General features: G+C 57.8%; 2 long non-coding RNA genes across 2 annotated transcripts in view; one reads left to right on the forward strand and one right to left on the reverse strand.

The window, feature by feature from the left end:
• Positions 1-17,865, reverse strand: part of LOC114674999 (uncharacterized) — a 35,379-nt gene that overhangs the window by 15,975 nt on the left and 1,539 nt on the right. The window contains exons 2-5 of the long non-coding RNA XR_013412870.1: positions 10,007-10,124; positions 1,904-4,052; positions 1,655-1,802; positions 274-376 (exon numbers count right to left, since the gene is read on the reverse strand). This is a non-coding gene — a long non-coding RNA (uncharacterized LOC114674999). The remainder of the gene's footprint in view (positions 1-273; positions 377-1,654; positions 1,803-1,903; positions 4,053-10,006; positions 10,125-17,865) is intronic.
• On the forward strand, positions 264-1,859 carry LOC144338622 (uncharacterized). Its single transcript, XR_013412872.1, has 2 exons — positions 264-342; positions 497-1,859. It is a non-coding gene; the product is annotated as an uncharacterized LOC144338622 (long non-coding RNA).

Here is a 17,865-nt window from a genome sequence, read left to right on the forward strand (position 1 = left end):
AAGACACTGGCCTCTCCCCTCTGGCTAGGTTAGGTCAAGGACTTGGCCTCTCCAACGCCCACTCCTCTCATTCACAAACAGGGGCACCCTAGGCATCAACCTGTACCCGAGCTCAGCCACAGACACATCCGGGCCCCCAGAAGGGCCCTCAGCTCTCCAGAGCCAGAGCAGGCAAGGGTGACAGAGCGTGTGGCTTTGGCGGCTGGGCCAGGAGGAGGGAGGGGCCCCCACTGCAGGGCTTAGCCCTGTCACACTTCAGCAGAGAGCAGCTGCCCTGTCAGCATCCACGTGCTGCTGTCCTCAGAAATGGGGTGCCTGTCGGGGTGTGCTGGTCCTCAAAAGGTGTGTCCACGTTCTGGAGCCTGTGAGTGGGACCCTGTTAGGAAAGAGGGTATCTGCAGATGTGATGACAGTCAGGCTCTCGAGATAAGCTCAGTCTACATGATGGGGGGCAGGGGGTGCCAAATCTCATGACAGGCATCCTTCTGAGACACAGGAGAGACAGAGAGGAGAAGGCCATGTGGAGATGGAGGTGGAAATTGGGGTGATGCAGCCATGAGCCAAGGAAGCCTGGAGCCCCCAGGAGCTGGAAGAAGCAGGAAGGATCCCCCCGGAGACTCGGCCCTGCGCACGCCTAGATCTCACACTTCTGGCTTCCGGAGCGTGAGGGAATCGATTGCTGCTGTTTGAAGCCCCAGGGCCCATGGTCATTTCTTATGGCAACCATGGGACACTTGTTCGGTGAGAAAAAGCCCCTTGAAGCACATGAGTGGTGGGTGCCATGGATCAAGGGCCGCCAACAAGTCAAGCCCCAGGGCCACTGGCTGGGCAGACTGGACCCCACAGAACCAAGCCACATGGAACACCCCCTGTCCTGAAGAACAGGTCCCTGTCACAACTGGCTCAGGAGGAACTCACCGACTGCGAACACCAGGCCGGGCTGGGCCACTGAGAGGAAAGCTGGGGACACAGCCAAGGTTGGGGAGGGACAGGCAGACTGGAGCCCCCTCCAGCTACACCCTCTTGCTCACAGGACCGCGCCTCCTAGCCAGACTTCTGGAAAGCCTGGTCTCACTTGACAGTCACCCGCCCCAACCAGGTGTCACTCCCTTCTCCCTCACCCCCTTTAGACAGTTCCCTCTGTCTCCCATGACCCTCCTCCAGGGCCTGGTGCTTCAGCTCCATGACCTCTGGCTTCAAGTAAGGGGGAGGGGCAGGAGGGACTGGGATGGCCCAGAAGCCTGTTCTCAGAGGCTGGCACCGTGAGCAGGAGAAACAAAGGGCAAAGCCAGGAGACACCAAATGTAGGTTAACTGCAAGGAAGGAGGGAAGGGAAGGCCATGATGGAGACGTGGAGCCTGCAGACCATAGGCCAGAGGTTCCGTTGTGCAGACCCACCCCACTGAAGGCTGCAGGCTGGCCAGAACCCCAACGCCTCACAGGCCTAGGGAGCCCGGGCTCACCATGAAGCCCAGTAGCCACGGTTTCTGGGCCCCAGGGAGGTCTCATGGCTGCACAGGCACTGCCACCCAGGACCCCCCAGGTGCCACAGGACAAGAGGTTGGTGAGTCAGGAACCTGCCACAGCCATGCTCATGCTGAGGGGCTCAGAGGATGCCTGGGCCCAGGTGCACCCTGGCTTGGAATAAGCTGACCTTCATTCAGGTAACCTTCCGGCTCCCCAGCTAGGTTGTCAAAGTCATGGGGACAGCCATTTGGTCGAGTCCACTCTTCTATCACCAGCACAGGTGCTTCAATATGTGTTGAATGAATGAATGAATATATGAACAGGTCCAGTATTTCCTGCAGGGAGCAGAGAGTGGTCTGGGCAGCCTCTGAAATGAACGACTGTTGCTGTGGCATGACTGGTGTACCCTCCCCTCTTTGAAGGGTAGATGGGGTACCTGGGGGAAAGAGCCTTCCACTCACTGCCCTGGAGCCATATCTCTTCCTCATGGTCGATCTTCTCACGCCAACCCTCCGGGCAATGGCCCAGAAGCCACTTGCAAAGCGGCCACTGCCCGGCAGGTCAAAAGTCCAGGGAGTGAGACAGGCCCTGGCAGAGCCAAGGGAGGAGAAAGAGCTGGAGTGTGAAGGTGGGTGAGGAGGGGCTGGGGAGGAAGAGTGGGGGTCTGGGAGTGGGGAGATCCCCTCTCCTCCCTGGGTCCTCGCCACCCCCTCCCAGTCTGGCTGGCCTGGCTGCTCCCCAGCTCCGGTCTCCCATTCTCCTCTTGTCCCAGGCTGGTCCACGAGGGGCAGGCGAGGTATCCGGGGCACAGGGGAGCAGGCGCTGTCCCACAGCTGTGGTCCTGCCCGCTGTGCTGGGGGCACCTGCCAGGCCAGAGGCAGCTCCCTCCTGGGGACAGGTCAGCAGCAGGTCCCCAGAGGCCCAGCAGGGAGGTCCAGGGTGAAGCCAAGGTGTCCATGGGAGGCAAGAGAGTCCCCCAGAGGACTGAGCCAGTGGGAGAAGACCAGGCCAAAGGGGGCTGTGGGCCACCTTCACGGCAGGGCAGGGGCCAAGGCGGCACCTCGCCCCAGGGCTAACTGTGGAGCTACATGGTCTGAAGGAGGTAGAAGGAGAGTGGGGGCGGCCCTCCTCTGCCTTGGGCTGGCTCAGCTGACCCAGCTGGCTGCGGGATCCTGGGGGCAGAGGCCTTTCCCACATGTGCATCTAGTTGAAAAAGGAGGTTCAATGAGTTGAAGCGTCCTGATCTGGAGGACAGAGACCTTAGGAATCTGCATTTACCAGATGCCAGTGTCCCCTTCATATACTGAGGGCTCAGCGCTCCCATGTCCCAGCCTTGCCCACCCAGCCCTGGCTGCTGGGAGCTGAGCATGAGTTAGGAGCCCCTTCAGCCCCTGAGAAACCAGAGCTCAGGGATTTCTTTTCTTCAGAGACCCTGGGCCCTGGCCAGGAGCACTTAGCCCGCAGCAAGGATCCCTCAGCAGGCCTGTGCTCCCAGGACGAAAGCTGTCCATCCGGGGCTTAGGGGAAGGGTGGAGACACTGCTCAGGGAACCTCCGGCTGCAGGGAGCAGGGCCCCCAGGGGGCCTAGTGCAGGGACAGCTTCGGAGCCCCTTTTCCTGAGCAGAGGCAGGGAGGTGCCCAGTGGCCTTCGGCTGTGTGGCCTGGTGCCCAAGCTTGTCCCTTCACCAGGGCGCTGTGGCTGGGGCCTGGGCTGTTGACACGTTGTGGGGTGACTGGTTGGTGCCCCCACCGAAAGATACATCCACATCTTAACACCCGGGCCCTGTGATCAGGGCCTTATATGCAAAAAAAGGGTGTCTGCAGATGTCATTAAATTGAGGATGTGGAGATGAGAGCAACCTAGAGGATCCAGAGGGCCCCAAATCCAAGGATAGTTTCCTTAGAAGAGACAGGAGACACAGAGAAGACCATGTGGAGGCAAAGGTGGGGAGTGCCCGGGGCCCCCAGAAGCTTGAAGAGGCGGGAGGATCCTCCCCCAGAGCCACCGGAGGAAGCGCCCAATTCTGGATTCCGGCCTCCAAAACTGGGAGAGTCAATTCCTGTTGGCTGAAGCCACACGGTTTGTGGTCATTTGCTGCGGCAGCCCAGGCCACTCCGACACTAGGGAATGGGCTGAGTCCAGAGTCTTCCTGGGCCGTGGAGGCGGGGGGGTGGGGAGACCTTTGCACCTGCATCGTCCAGTAACCTGATGGGGGCTGGGGCGACCTTGGGAAGGCAGCTCCTGTTGTCCTTGGCTCATTTCCAGAGAGCGTGAGCGGCCAACCTGCATGGAGGCTGGGGAGTGAGCCCCTTAGGCCGGGGGCCCCTGGGAGTGCACCCCACTTCCACTGCAGGAGGAAGAGTCATGTGCACTGGGCTGTGGGTCCCACACAAGCCTAGAAATAGGGGAGCAGGGGCTGCCGTGTGCACCATTGTTGGCACTGCGTGTGTGGACACATTGGTGGTGGAGGCGGCACTGCGGTCAGCTGAAGAGCGCGACGCCTAGAGCAAGTGAAGACGACCTTGACAAGTCCGTGATCCTGTCAGGAGATCAATCTCCCTTCCAGCATGTTTTCAGTTTTTTACTGTAAAGAATTGCAAACACACGCCCAACCTCCAGAGGATGACAGGGCACACCGGCCCCGCCGGCGGTCCTCACACGGCCCTCTCTCCTCTCCACTCCCCTTACTGTGGCCCCGAGGCCTGGGGCCTCCTGAGAGAGGCATCTCCATCTGCCTTAAGTAGGGACAGGGCCTCCCAGGCAGCAAACCCGGATTCAAAACCTGGACGCTTGTCTACACCAGCCAGGGCTGGAGGTTGGCCCTCTCAGCCTGGGGACTCACAGGGGTGCCCCAAACTCCAAGAATCAGCCCCCTAGACCTCCACCGGGTCGGGTCAAAGTCAGTATGGGTGGGAGGTATTCTCAAGATCGCCATGCAGGAAGTAGGGTCCCGGAGAGAGGACAGGCCCAGACAGCCATCGCCGCAGGCATCTGCCCACATGGAAAGCAAGGCGGTAAGCAGAGGCGATGGAATGTGTGTCAACACCGTGCAAAGGGCCAATGTGGCCGGGGCTGGGGCAGAGAGGGCGGCAGCCGGGGGCCTCAAGGGGCGGGCAAGAGGCCCGGGAAGCTGGGACTGCCAGGAAGTAAGCCAGCTGCTCAGCCTGGGGCGCCCTCCCCGAGGCCTGCCTGCTCCCTACCAGCCAGACTTCTAGCCAAGCTCCAGACCCAGGAACCCAGCTGCCCACCTAGCATCTCATGGGGGTGGCCTTGCACACCATGCACCTCCACCCAAGTGTATATGCCAAGCACTTGAGCAATTTCTAATGCCAGGCTCCCCTGCCCCACCACATCTATAGTGGCTCCAGCTGCGGTTGCCTCTTCTCTTCACACCCCTCCCGGGAGCACACACGCGGGCATGCAGGCTGTTCCGAGGGATTCTGGAAGGCTCTGGTCCTTTCTCCTTCAGCAACCCCCTAAGGGGCTGGGTGAGGGGTGAGCAGCCAACACACATACATGCATACACACACACACACACACACACACACACACACACAGGTCTCTGCATTTCATGTACATGTGAAAATCGTTTGCTCCCCAATGCAGGTAACATGGGAGGCTGGGCCCTGCAGCTCTGAGGCTCTCTACACAAACAGATCCTGAGACAGGACAGCCTCAAGGGGCCTGTCAGCCTGTGGCCAAGTCAGACAGTCGCGTCCTGTTTGCCCTGGGAGGTGACTGGTCCAGAGGTGGGCCTCCCCGTGAGGACTCAACTGGTAGGGCCAGCAACGGGCACTGAATGCTTGTAGGCCCAGTTGTGGGCCAGGGGACCTCCCTCCCTCCCCCAGCAGGCTCCTCTCACTCACACTCTGGAAGGTACAGAGGGCCAGGAGCAGGGGGGAGGGGCAAGGGAAGGGATTAGTCCCAGGCAGCCAGCTAAAGAGGGGTCCAGGAGCAAGGCGGCACTGAGGGGCGCCTCCAAGGGCCAGCAGCATCAGGCTGACAAGGAAGCATACATGGGCACACATTCGGAACACGCGGGAGCGCCTGCCTGTGTGCCTGCAGGCAGGAGTGTGCAGGAGGCCATGTGAGAGCCTGGGGAGGGCTGCGCCAGTGAACAAGGCAGGCTTGTGTGTGTGTGTGTGTGTGTGTGTGTGTGTGTGTGCGCGCGTGTGTCTATCTGCCTACCTGTGCATGTCTGTGTCTGTGTACACACGTGAGTGCATTTGTGCATGACCCAGGGGAGCAAGTGCGCTCTGCCTCAGGGACTCCAGGAGCCGAGCTGGCATTCAGGAAGCATCTTTAGGCTCTTGAACAAAAGGGCAGCCTCTGCTGTCTCCCTCCCCACAGCTCCCTCTTCTGATGCGGCAGCCGTGTGGCACATCCAGGCTCTTCGGCTTTCAGTCTCATTTTTATCCTGAATATCTACACACTTGCGTGCACACGCACGTGAGCACACGCACAGACGCCCTGTGGTACAGTACACTCCAGGAATACTATGGACCCTCTTTCTTTCTTTCTTTTGAGATGAAGTCTTGCTGTTGTCGCCCAGGCTGGAGTGCAATGACGCGATCTCGGCTCACTGCAACCTCCGCCTCCCAGGTTCAATCAATTATCCTGACTCAGCCTCCTGCGTAGCTGGGATCACAGGCGTGCACCACTACACCTGGCTAATTTTTGTATTTTTAATAGAGACGGGGTTTTACCATGTTGGCCAGGCTTCTCTCGAACTCCTGACCTCAACTGATCCAGCCGCCTCAGCCTCCCAAAGTGCTGGGACTATAGGCAAGAGCCACCGCGCCCAGCCTACGGACCCTCTTTCTAGGTCCCTGAGCAGGGGAAGCATTTCCGTGCCTCCATGCTCTTGCCCATGCTGCGCCCCCAGCCTGCTATGACTTGCTTTCCAGAGCCACCTGGTGAACTCCTACTTTGAGTGGCAGCTCAGTGGCCTGCCTTCTTCCTCTGCAGAACCAGTGGCTTTCCCTGGTCCTGTCTTACCTGTGGGTCTTATGAGCTACTTGTTAAAAGTGGATCACTTGCTCCTGATACCTCAGCCACCATCCCAGTAACTATCCCAGACCTAGATTGTACCCAGAATCCAGCTGAATTGGTTCATCCATTCACTCCACAGGCACGGATTGGGAGCTTACTGCATCATGTTTCTCCCTAAAGATAAGCTCTTAGTTAACATCACCAACCATCAATTACTATACCAGAATACACACTCAGGAAAAACCATAATGTAGACCAGGATTTAAAGAAATGCCATTAACTAAGAAAAAACTAAGGACCTTGTTTCAATATCAGCCATGAGCTGCCACTGCTTGTTAAATATGAGTCTGTGTCAGAGGCAGAATTAACAATTCACCAAACACCTCCTTAAGGAGTTACAAGTTTCTTATCAAAACCTCCAGCCCCATTTGTGCTTCTGTTATATTGGCATTTCCAAATGGAAGAGAATGTTCACTGGTAGCTTTGTCCCTTTTCCATGGTGAGGGGCAGAGGGAGGTGCTGACTGTCCTTCCTCTTCCTCAGTCTGGGCCTAGAATAGCTAAAGAAAGCAAAACTACCTCCTCTGAGTTGAGTCTTTTTTCACTGAGACCCTCTTCTGTCGCCAGGCCTCAAATATCATGAAAACTGTAACTGGTTAAAAAAAATCACCTGCATAAAAATCTTTAAAATTCATTTTAACAACAAAAGTATTTATGATAAAGGGTCATTCCACCAAGAAAACATGGCAATTTTAAATGCATATACACCAAACAACAGAGCTACAAAATATGTGAAGCAAAAACTAATAAAACTGGAGGGCTAGGTGCAGTGACTCATGCCTGTAACCCCAGCACTTTGGAAGACTGAGGCAGGCAGATTGCTTTGGCTTAGGAGTTCAAGACCAGCCTGGGCAACATGGCAAAACCCCATCTCTACAAAAAAAAAAAATATAAAAACTAGCCGAGTGTGGTGGTGTGTGCCTGTGGTCCCAGCTACTTGGGAGGCTGAAGTGGGAGGATCACCTGGGCCTGGGAGGTTGAAGCTGCAGTGAGCTGTGATTATCCTACTGCACTCCAGCCTGGGCAACAGAACCAGCTCCTGTCTCAACAACAAACAACTCTAACAAAACTGGAAGGGGAAATAGACAAATCCACAATTACAGTTGGAGATTTTAACACACTTCTCTCAAAAATTGACAAAACAACTAGACAGAAAATCAGCAAATTATAAAATAACTCAACATCACCATCTATATTGGGCACATCCCAATATAGATTATATCCCAGGCAAACCTCAATGAATTTAACAGAGCTAAAATCATACAGTGTGTTCTCTGACTACGATAGAATCAAATTCTAAATGAATCACAGAAAAATCTCCAAACACCAGGAAAGTAAGCAACATGCTTCTAAATAACCCATGGGTCCAAGAGGAAGTCTAAAGGAAAAACTTTTTTAAAAATACACCAAAATAGTCAAAAACAAAACTACAAAACAGGAAAATTTGTGGGGTGCAGCTAAAGCAGTGCCCAGGGGGACATTTATAGCACAAAAAGAAAGGCAATTGTTTCTCTCCCTAAAAAGTAATCAATTTCTCAGAGGCAGGTTGGTGCATGGGAGAGGGTTGACTTGAACAATATCTGGAGAGCCCAAAGCTTTCAAAAAACATTACAACTTGAATATATTGGGAAGCTGGAAGATGTTAGAGCACTTACATTTACTTTCCTGGATCCAGACTTCACATTGAAGAGTTGAATTGAACTCTGGGTCTACCTCCACCTGGCTGAATTAGTCTGAACAAGTCATTCAGATGTTCAGAGTCTTCATTTCCTCATCTGTGAAATGCTAAGGCCCTCAACTTCACAGGGATCTTTTCGAGTTAAACGTTAGAGCACTTAAGAAAACTTCCTGAAACTCCCGAAGCATTGCATTCATTTGCTAGAGCTGCTGTCACAAAATCCTGCACATGGTGTGTGTGAAAATTGCACACATTTATTCTCTCCCAGCTCTGCAGGCCAGAAGTTCAAGATCAGGGTTTGGGCAGGGCTGTGGTCCCTCCGAAGGCTGGAGGGAAAGGTCCGTCCCAGGCCTCTCTCGTGGCTTCTGTCAGGTTGTGGCTAATCTTCGGTGTTCTCTGGCTTGTGGATCTCTGCCTCCACAGCAAGTTCTATACTAAACTATACTAAGGCTCTACTAGAAAATGTTAGCCTTGTCTCTATTGGACCCTGTGAGATATATATATATACACACACACACACACACACGCACACATACACACATATATAGCTCAACCTTGGTTGCGTCCTGGCCAGTCGGCCTACGTGGCTGAGAGGCATTCTGCTGTCCCTGTTCCTGTGAAGGTATATATGCACAGCTATGCGTGGACGCAGTGTGGCTGCTCCGGCTCTGGACAGGGCCAGCTTCGTCACTGCCTCCAGCCCCGTCTCATCCAGGGCATCTGCAGCCCTGGGAGCAGCCAGGCTCTCAGCGCACATCTCTGGGCCTGCCCAGGAGGACTCGGGCAGTTGCCGGAGCACCTGGTCCCTCACAGAGGCGCACTCTGCCCAAATCCCTCCTCCCAGATGACGAGCACTCACACAAGACTTCAGTTTCATCAGTAACGAAGGCCTGTAGCTGACTGGTCACAGAATTCGAGGCAGAGGTGTCCCAGGGACCACCATTGTGATGACATGGCAGCTGGCCCTCCTCCTGCCCCTGCCCCCACTTATTCCTCTAGCGCATGCCTAGCCAGTGCCTGGGGGGTAGCCAGCCCGCCTCGGGCCAGGCCAGCTGAGGGAGACTGGGAGGCCTGTGGCCAGCCTGGCCCTGGCAGCCACACTCTTTGCTCTCTGACATGGCGCACAGCCACCTGGAGCATCATGAAGCCATGAAGGGTGCCCGGGTGCCAGAAGAAGGGAGCAGGGCTAGGCCGGGACTGGGCTGGGAAGGCCGGAGGGGCCTCCGACAGAGGTCAGGGTGCATTTAGAGAAGGGGAATGGCAGAAACAAGGTACAGACAGCAGAAACAGGGACTCAGCGGGCTCCCTGGAGCGGAAATGGGGACAGGTGGGCAGGTGAGGGGCAGCGGGAGAAAAGGCTCAGTGCCCTCAAGTTTTGGGGCACACCAGTGCACAGGAGAAAGGGATTCCACAGCAGGCCCATGAGCCTCACCCAGGAATTCCCAGTCTTTCCAAGATGGGACAAGGCTACAGAAAGAACGGGGGCCACACGGTACACACCAAGATGAGGGTATGGGGAGCACCTGTGCAGGGAGGGGACTGTGGGGTGTGCCTCGAGTGCCACCTATGGGCATGGGCCTCTCTGGGCCCCAGTAACCTAGCCAGGCAGAGAACCGCCCCAGTTCGCCATGCTCCACTCAGAACTCGGTGCCCAGTGCAGTGGCTTGCACCTGCAATCCCAGCACTTTGGGAGGCCCAGGCAGGAGGATCGCTTGAGCCCAGGAGTTCCAGACCAGCCTAGACAACAAAGGAAGACCCTGTCTCTATGAAAAAAAAAAAAAAATTGATTAGCTAGTGAGTGGTACGTACCTGTTATCCCAACTACTTGGAGGGCTGAGGTGGGAGGATCGCTTGAGCCCAGTGGGTTGAGGCTGCAGTGAACTGTGATTGATCCATTGCCTTCCAGCCTGGGTGACAGAGTGAGACCCTGTCTCAAAAATAAATAAATAAATAAATAATAACCCACCAGAAATCTGTGCCCAGGCCCAATGCCAGGCACACTGGTGCACAGAGGCATCTGCAGCGCCCATGCCCTCACCAGCCGGCTGATGCCACAGGGGAGGGAAGCAGGGCACCTGAGGGGCATGCCCAGCACTGTAGGGCCAACGGGAAGGAGGGGAGGACCCTGCACGCAGGGAACATGGTGCCAGGACACCAAGCCAAGAAGCGACCTGCTGAGGGGGGTAAGGACCATGCCCACTGCAGGCCAAGGGGTGCCTGGAGGGAGTGGGGCATCTTGCAAAGGCGGGAGGGCCCCTCTCAGGCCAGGACATGACATTAATGTGGGGTTCCGCATCTCCCTCTCAGCGCACCCCACAGCCCATCAGAGGCCATGCCCAGCTGCTCCTCCAGGCCCCAAACCTCTCTCATCGTCATCTGTCATCGGCGGCATCCCCCTCCTCCCCGGATTCTGTGCTCATGGACAGATGCCCACTCTCTCCACCGAGAAAGCATTGGGAGAGCATGGCCGGGCTGGGGACAAGACCTGGAGGGGTTGATTTCTGCTTTGCGTGCTCACCCCCTCCCCTACTCCTTTGGGGGGCACCCCAACCCTGCCCATCTCCATCACAGGCACCCCCTCCCATGACTGTGCTATAGCCCGGCTCCCTCCTTCAGTGCAGGGTTGAGGGAGCGCAGGGAGCCAGGCAGTGGCCAGGAGCCCTGACCTACTCCCCACCCACTGCCCCATCCTACCTACAGACACAGCCACACAGGGCCACCAGAGCAGGGATCTCAGGCCCTTTAATTCCTTCCTTCCTGGTGTCTACACACATTGCTACAGCCCCATCCCAGAGCCAGGGTGGGGGCAAAGCCCTGGAGACAGATGCCGCTCCTCCAAATGTCCTGTCTGCTCCGCAGCCAAGGACAGCAGTGGTCCGGGGCAAGTGGGACATAGGCATTCTGTGTTGGGTGGTCCTAGCAAAGGAAAGAAAGGACTTTCACGCCAGCACCAGCGTCAGGGGGAGGCTGGAAAGATGAGTGCCCTGCCAGGCAGATGTGGGGGCAGCAGTACAGCAGGAGGGTGCAGGCACACAGGCACAGATGTGGGCAAATGCACTTTGCACATGTGATGGACATGAAGTGGGGGAACAGAGAGAGGACTGCAGTAGGCTAAACAGTGGCCCCCCAAAATATCTGTCCACCTGGAGCCTCAGCATGTGACCTTCTTTAGAATAAGGCAAGGGAACACGCGACATCCTGCTTCATTCTGGCAACTGCAAGGCACGAGTTGGGGCTGGAATGTGGGCCTGGAGGAAGTGGGGGAGAGGACGCTGGGGAAGGGAGCAGGAGCCAGATGGCTCAGGGCCGTGGAGCTGGACTTTGTCCTTGAGGCCACGAGGGGCCACTGAAGGGGGCTGAGAGGAGGAGTGGCCAGGCATCTGGGCAAGGACACTTCCTCTGGCCTTGATGTGGAGGATGGGTGTGAGGCTGGGGCCGTCATCCAGGCGAGAAGGGACAGGGCCTGGGTCAGGAGAAAATCTGGCAATGTGAGGGGTGATTATGGAGAGAGAGGAATCAAGGGCACCCCTGAGTTTGGGGTGTGGAAGGAAGAACTTTGGGACATCCAGGTGGCAATGGAGCTACAGTCATGGAACCCAGGAGACACTGATGTCACAGTTGTCCCCCAGAAGAGGGACATGAGAAAGAGACTTGGGACAAGTGACCAGAGTCGGGGGAAGAAAACCAGGAGGGGGTGGGTATGAGGAGGGAGGCCTTAGGAGGGGACCCAAGCAAGCAGGGGCAGGTGGAGAAAGAGCCTTAGAGGCCTTGGAGTTTGACAGGAGGCAGATGAGTCCCGTCTGGAAGCCACCACTTCTCAAGGAAGGCAATGCCAGCTGGCCTGGGCTCTGGGGAGACGGGTGGAAGAACGCACAGCACCCACCAGCTGCAGCTCAGGAGAAACCAGACCAAAGGGGGCTCTCAACTTGGAAGCCACGGGGTAGCATGGAACGATTTTGAGATACTCAGGCCTTTTAGGGAGGTCAGGATGGGCAGGCTCAAGGCTGGTGGCCAGGGGATGAGGGCCAGAGGATGGAGGACACGGGGATAGGAGGAGCCCTGGGGGATGGGTGGACTTGGCTAAGGAGAAGACGTTCTGGGCACTACAGACCCCCTTTTCCTGAAGACAACCTCTGGACTCCTCTCCCTTGCGGCCTACAGAGCCTGCCCAGGCAGAGCCGATGTGGCTGTCACTGAGAGAAGAGCCCTGGGCTTAAGTCTGGGACATGTGAGTTTGAGGAGCCTGGAGGTCACCCAAGGGAACCCACCTGGGGGCAGCTGGGCCCAGGAGCCTGGGGCAGAGACCTGGTGTCACAGGCCAGTGTATGAGCACTGGAGTGACGTCAGCCAGGCAGTGGGCTAGGAGGTCCCAACACTCATCCCTCCCTCAAAACAACAATCAATAAATGACACGCCCAGAGAAACAGGACAGCAGTGTGCTGAGGATCACCAGCTCCTGCTCCTACAGGTCTTCGGGCAACATGAGAAGTGTCAAGCGACAGGTAGCACCGACCCAAATTATGAGGACACAAAAGACCCTTCAGAGGCCAAGCAAGGGCCTTCACTGTGGCTCCCTTGGGGCCCTTGAGGTCCTGGCTGGGCTGGGCCGAGAAGAGGGAAGTGAGCATGCATCAGAGACGCCGCCGGCCAGGAGATCCAGCCCAAGAGCTCCCGGGCAGACCTCCCTGCCTTGCCTGTGCTGAGCTCCAAGGAAACATCCAGCATCCACTGTAGGGCAATTCTGACCACAGCCAGCCAGGGAGCAGGGCCGGGAGCAGGCCCATCCTCAGATGCCAAGCAGCCAGCCTCAGCGCCAGCCATCTGTGACACCTCCCTCTGGCTGGGCTCACCACTGCAGCGGGTAGCGCAAGAAAGGCAGCAGCCCTGCAGCTTCTGCTTGGATCCTCTAGAGACGGGATGCTCACCCCTCCAGGAAGCCAGTCTCAAGCTGGCTGCGCTGCCAACCAGGAAGTCTTCCTAGGCTCATGGTCCTAGGGATCCCATCCTCAGCCTCCCCTGCTTTCCCCTTTAGGGCTGAGAAGAACAGGCAGCCATGGTCCTCATGGTTCTGGCCAGCTCTCCAACCATGCGTCCTGAGAGCTGAGCCTTACAGGCTGACAGACTGGACCCTGGGTCACCCTCATGGTCCTAGCCCATGTCAGCCACAGCCGTTCTCCCTGGGGTTCAAGAGGCAGTGAAAAAGGAGTCTCAGGCCCTGTTCCAGGTGGTGACAGCAGTGGCCAGGACTGATGACTAACTCCCGGAGCCCCCTGTGTGCACCCTCCTTTTCTCTGTGCAACATTGACATGGCAGTGGGGATGCAGTGTGCAGTGGTGGAAGGGAGATGGCTGTGGAGATGGTTACCCTGTCGTTGCAAGCAGGGCAGTAAGAAGCCCTGGAAGGGGCTCAGTGACCTGCCACAGCCTCCCACTGGGAAGGCCAGGCTGTGTGCCTGATCCCACACAAGGAGCCTTGGCTGTCCCCTTCCCACCCATGGCATCTCTCAGGCAGAGGCCCACTGGCCCTCTCCACATGGATGCGGTTGATCCCTGGGACGTGGCTGCCACCTTCCTCACCTTCCCCCTCCTCTCCACCTTCTCTCTGCCCAGGAGCTGGTCCCGAGGTGTGAGAAGGTCACGTGGCACCGCATCTGCACTGATCTCCTCTCCGGGGCTCTCGGGACCCAAATCAGCCACTGATGTGGGAAGCAGGTATTGAGGGGTAATCGCTGCTCTCTAAATTGAGACGGGAGAACTCCCCAGAGAGCTGGCAGAAATATCCTGAGCCTTCCTGTGGCGAGGCCCTCAGGCAGGAGAACGAGGAGGGGGCAGCGAGAACCCGAGGAGAGGGGGCGGCAGGGCTAAGAGATGGTGACAGAGGAGAAGGCCCGCACTTGGGCTGGAGTGCCCATGCTCTGGACCACAGCCTTGAACTCCACTGTGGCGGGGGGGCCCACATTCAAGGGCAGGCCGGGTCCTCTCTGCAATTCGGGTGGCACCCGTGGCTCTCCAGCGCCCTTCTGCAACCAGGAGGGAGTTGCCTCCTTCCTTGCTCTGGCCGGGGGGGTGGCTTGCCAGGTGACTGAGGCCTGGGGTAGCACATCCCCTCCTGCCTGTCCCCCAGCCTATGAGAAAGAGCCACTCAAGGGCAGAGGCAGTTCCCTGCAGAGGAGTGCTCTGGCCATGGGGCCCTGGTTGCTAGTCTATGGACCTGAGTGCATCGCCCGGTCACCGTCCCCCCATTCCATACTTCGGCGTCCTCATCTAGAAGCAAACAAGAAGTGCAGCAAACAGCATGGCTTGTCCTCACGGTCACGGCCCCAGTGGTGGGAGGGAGGAGACCCTCATCTGTCCCTGGAGCTGCTGTTACCATTACCCAAGGGGCCTGCACACAACGTGGAAGCTTCAGGACAGCAGCGCTTCCAAGGGTAGCCCACCCGGAGACCCTGTCCTGGAGGCTACAAGGCTCCATCAGCTGGGACTCCTTGTTTGGAAGGTGACTTGTGGCACCCACAGCTGTGATTCTGGCTCCAGCTGTGCCCCTGATCACTGCAGGGCCTTGGGCAAGTGGCAGTGGTGGGCAGGAGAGGTGCTGGGTGCTCCCAGATGCCAGAGCAGCAAGGGGCTCAGCAGCCTGAGGGTTCGGAAGGGTCTGGGTGCAGGAAGCCAACAGGGCCCACCAGGCTGGGCCTTTCAGTGCTGGGAGGAGATGGGGAGTGGTGGAGGGAGGCAGCCAGACAAGCCAACAGGTGCTGTGACAGAGCGCGCAGGGGCAGAGGCTCCCTAGGAGCGAAATGAGAAAAACCCACAGCCTCCAGGAGCCCCTCTCCACTCCTGCAGACATCTGAGCCAGGGCAAGCGCTCGCCACAAGCCCCTGCCTGGGCCTGGCCATGGCTGCCTGTCTCATGTCTTATCTTGTTACCTGTGATGAGACACCCTGACTGAAGAATCATGTTCCTGGCAGGGGAGCGAGGTGGGGGTGTTGAAATGTGGCCAGAAAGGCAGGTGGGCCTTCCTTCTGAGCCAGGCAGGGCAAAGCGGGGGAGGGGGGATCTGCAGCAGGGGAGCTAGGTAGACTGGGCACACCCTTGGCATCCCCAATCTCCCCAGACGCATCATTTCACCCTTGGTGGTTCCCCTCTCTCCTGGTTCCCTTAGCCCTGGATGTCCCTGGGCCACGCGGGAAAGTCACCTGCTGCCCTCTCTCCAGCTCTCCCCCTGCACGGGGTCTGGACAGAGGCTCCTTGTCTCCCCTCACTTCCCTTCCCCTGTCCAGCGCAGGGGTGTGGGTAGCTGGTTCTCCTGCTAAAAGGATTATATCATCTGTAATGTATATCCAGACACACGTGCACTGCTGCTTGGGAGGACTAGACAAGGAGAGGGAGCCTATGCAGCTGGCCAGAGGGGGAATGTATTGAGCCTGAACCTGAGCCCTCCCTGAATGGGGGTGTTAATGGCTCACCAGGTCCTGGCCCCCAGAAATCAATCGTTGCACAGGCTGACGCTCTACGTTCTGCCCCCCTCCCTTCCCTCCCACCTACCTCCTGTCCCTCCCTGATACTCACACCCCTGGGCACTCACCTGCCCAATTGACCTGCCTTTGACCTCGTCTGCAAGTGAGATTTCAGAGCCATTTTGTTTCAAATGTCTGGGCATGGCTTCTTTGGGAGCTACTTCAGACAGGTAGGGTGCTTCTGAAGACATGGTAACTGGTAGCGGGATACATCTAGAAGATGCTGGCTGAAGCGCTTCAGATCTGGGAGGGGTGCAGAGGGAGGAGTCGGAGGGTTGGTGCGGGGCGGGGGGATTGCCATGTGAGCAGATGGCTTCAGCCGCAGAAGCCATCTCTGTGGGACCCAATGGTTGCCCAGAAATGAAGTCTTGGATGTGTGTGCACCCTGGCTCCGGGGCCTGCCGATGTGATCCGGGTTCCATGCAGGGACACAGGCAGGGAGGACCCAGCATTCAGAGGCAGCGGCAGCAGGCGCTGAGGTACGCTGAGACAAGCCAACAGCAAGGCAGCCTGGGGACCCTGGGCAGGGCCCTGCGGAGGGCGCTAAGCTTATGGCAGGAACATGCCTGCCCCTGTGCCAGGTGTGAGGCTTTGACGGCCATCACCTTTCCCACGGTCTCTTCCAAAACCTCATTTGCCTGGAGAGTGGCCCGGAATCGGGCCCTGAACAAACTGCCCCTTAACAGATACGGATGCCTTCAGCCAAAGCCCTCCATGTCAGAGGGTGTCAGTCGGACCGGTCGCCGGAGGCACTGCCAGGCTAAAGACCTCTCTACCCCAAGCAAAGCACAGCTCCCTGGCCCCTCCACCTTGCCCGGGGCTGGCGGTTCCTGTGGCTGCTTTCAAGATCTCTGGGGAGCACCTTTGGGATTTGGGAGGGTGTGGGGTCTGACAGGAAACAAGATGGCCGCTTCCCAGTGGCCATCCCCAAGGAAGGGACAGGAAGGACGGCAGTGGCCTTGGGGTTCCGGGTGGAATGGAGGGTGAGGGCTGGGGCGGCCCCATCACCTCACCCTGAGACTCCTGTCAGCAGCAGATGGACCCAGCTGCTTCGGAGTCAGAGGCCCAGCTGTGCCCTCGGTTCTGCGAAGCAAACTTGCACTCACTGAAGTCCCCCTTGGGAGCTTTCTGCATTTTCTTCCCCAGCCCTGGGGACGAGGAGGGAACCACTATCTCCTGAGACCGAGCAGGCCTGTGCCTTGAGAGCTCCCCGGGCATCTCCGGGCAGGCCTGGCCTTTGCATGCTCCTCTTCCGGCAATGGTTGGGTCTCGTTGCCTGGAGAGCAGAGACACCAGGAAGGCTAGAGTGGGAGCTGTGCAGGGGCGAGGGTGGCATTCTTTAATCCAAATGTTTCTTCCCCAGCCTCTCAGCCCTGAGTCACTAAAGCACGGGATGGTGGCGGAGGTGGGGATGTTAACCAACCTTGCTAGAAACTCCTCTGAGTCAGCTCACCCACCAAGACTCTGCTGGTGGCCAGCTGGGCACCCAGGCCATGGGCAAAGCTGTCATCCATCCTCCCCAAACAGGAGGCGCCCTCGGTGGAGGGGGAGTGTGAAAGCCAGCCCCCTGTTTTTAGAGCACAGCTTCTACGGTATATTGATTTATTAGGAAAGGTTCCGTAACTTCAGCACATCTAGCAGTACGGGAACCAGTGGCAGCTGCATGTGCCTGCCTGTGTGGCGTGGCTAGGGTAGGTGCAAGCTCAAGTCCAAGGCTGTAGGGGAGAGCCCCAGTGCAGTCCCACGAGGCCCAGCGTTCAGAGCAGGGAGAGGGTTGCAGGGCCAGAGGCCTCCTCCCAGGAGGGACTGTGCTGCTGCCAAGGCTGAAAAGGTGCAGAGGAGCAGTCGGGGCCCAGAGCAGGGTGGGCAGGCCTGGCTGGCCACAGCAGGACCCTCCCAGCTCCGGTGCCATGGCTTGAAACTGCAGCACAGCTAGGAGGGCCCTTGAAGATCATATGGTCCCACCTCTCTCCCCAAACCTACAGACCAGGAAATGGAGACCCAGATGGGACAAGGACCTGGGCTCCAGAGGCAAAGTGCTGCCCTCGTCTCTTCCAGGGGTAATGACTCAGGGGAATTCAGCGCTGCCGCAGACACAGCCAAGCGGCCAGCGGAGCTGCTGGCATCCCAGCCCTGCCTGGCCGCACCTTATCCT

The sequence above is a fragment of the Macaca mulatta genome, chromosome X (assembly GCF_049350105.2).
Source record: "Macaca mulatta isolate MMU2019108-1 chromosome X, T2T-MMU8v2.0, whole genome shotgun sequence".
In the NCBI taxonomy this organism is placed as follows: Eukaryota; Metazoa; Chordata; class Mammalia; order Primates; family Cercopithecidae; genus Macaca; species Macaca mulatta.